The sequence below is a fragment of the Crocodylus porosus genome, unplaced genomic scaffold (genome assembly GCF_001723895.1).
Source record: "Crocodylus porosus isolate Cpor-Errol unplaced genomic scaffold, CroPor_comp1, whole genome shotgun sequence".
NCBI classification, from domain to species: Eukaryota; Metazoa; Chordata; order Crocodylia; family Crocodylidae; genus Crocodylus; species Crocodylus porosus.
The window spans coordinates 79,829,789-79,831,820 of record NW_017728948.1 but is presented as its reverse complement, the minus strand read 5'-3'; positions in this window follow the sequence as shown (position 1 = coordinate 79,831,820).

The window sequence follows — 2,032 nt, the reverse complement described above, 5'->3', positions numbered from 1 at the left end:
TGCTCACAGTCCCTGATGGCACGCAGTCTCTGGACTGTGGCCTGGAGCTCCTCCAGCTGATGCGCCAGAGACCCCAGTAGGGAGCAGACCCTGCAAGGGGAGGGGGCCATGCTCCCGGGCCCCAGAGCCTGAAAAAGGGACAGGCAGCCCCCGCAGCCAAGAGCCAGGGGCTCCATCTGCGTGGAGCTCGGAACCATGGGCTCCGTCTGGGCGGCCGTCTCTGATGTCAACTGGTGTTTTGACAAAGTGAGCACTGGTTCCCTTGGAGCACATAAGTGAGCACATAAGTGAGGATTATGCTTCTAAAACAGACAGGAAACTTGCTGAGCCTACTGTAGGAGATGTAACCTGGAATGTCTTGTAACATTAGCCCTGACTCACCCACAAAAGCAGTGGTGCTCAACCATTTGGCCCTGTGGGCCAGATGAGTAGTAAAGGGCTCCTCTGTGGGCCGGATCAGGTCCTGTTTCCTGGCTCCCTGTCATGCAAACTGGGATTGGATCCTGGGAAACCAGAACCACCCCTCCCAACCACCATGCACTGTGATTAGGTCTTGCGGGGCGGAGGGGACCTCACGCCAGGATTGAGTCCTGGGAGCCTGGCACTGACTCTCCTGCCACCTTGGGGTCCAGTGCTACCCTGGGTGCCAGATCCAGCATGCAGCTGCTTAGGGCTCCCCACAGGTTTGGAGATTTGGTGGCAGTGGAGTTGTACCAGCACCTTCCCACTGCCAAATTTCTGGACCCATGGGGAACACTGCAGGCTGGGTGACACAGCACTGTTGGCCACATCTGGCTCACAGACTATAGGTTGAACACTCTGAACAAAAAAGCACTGCTGAAGAAGCAGCTGGGGATAACATATAACATATAACAAAGGAAAGTGCATGCATGCACATGTGTGTGCACGCACACACACACACACACACGACTGTTACTTTACAAGTGGGGAAATCTAAGAAGTAAAATAAAAAGTGACTTAGGATTAAGTCAGTGGCTGATAAAGTGAGAACTGACGGCGTTTATACACATACTTCAGGAGCAGAGAGGAACTGGTACTGCCTTAGTCACTCTGTGACCAGTTGTGCTGACTGGGAGGGGTCCCCCCACAGTCGATCTTGCTCCTGGGGGGGGAGTCCCCCATGGCTGATCCTGTGATGGCCAATCACTGTGGCTGATTGCTGTAGCCACTTTGGGAATGGCTGTGGCCACTTCCAGAGCGGCTGCAGTGATTGGCTTGCACTTGCGAGGGTGGGGGGGCACCTGCACTCCCACCTTTCCCCTCTGCCCATCACCTAAGCAGTGAGTGTGGCCATTCTGGGGGTGCACCAGCATTCTCAGGAGGTGCATGTGCACCCCCATACACCCCCTATGCATTGTCACTGGAGAGGAGGCACTTTAATTAGAGTGGCTCTGAGAGCCACTCTAATTAAAATACCCAAAGCCTCTCATGTATCAGGGTTGCTTTAACTAAAGCTCATTTGATGAGCTTTAGTTAAAGAACTCCTGCTGCCATTTTTAAGTGTGGGGACACTGATACCCGAGATACAGTAATTACCATGCTCCAGCAGACTTAATTAATTGAGCCTGCTTGATGCGATGTAATTACAGTGCATGGGAACAGCCTCACTGCTCATGTATGGGTGCCCTGAGTGATTGCTAGCAGCAAAATAGTGGGAGATAAACCCTGAGGAGGAGAATGAGGGTGAGGAAGTTAAGCACTGAGAGAATGAAAACAGAGAAATTTAAGAGCAATGCATTAAAATAATCCAAAGACTGTTATATTAGCTGAGATACTTCGAGGAACCATATCACAACAGTAATTGAATTGTTAATAAATCTAGTAACAACAATGTCTGCAACATGAAATCTAGCTCAACAAATTTCACATCCTCTCCTCAGTACTTCTCTATATCATAGAATCATAGAAGTCGGGTCGGAAGGGACCTTGTAGATCTTCAAGTCCGACCCCCTGCCTGGGTGGGAGAAAAACTGGACTCAAATGAGTCCAGCTAGGTAGGCATCAAGCCTCT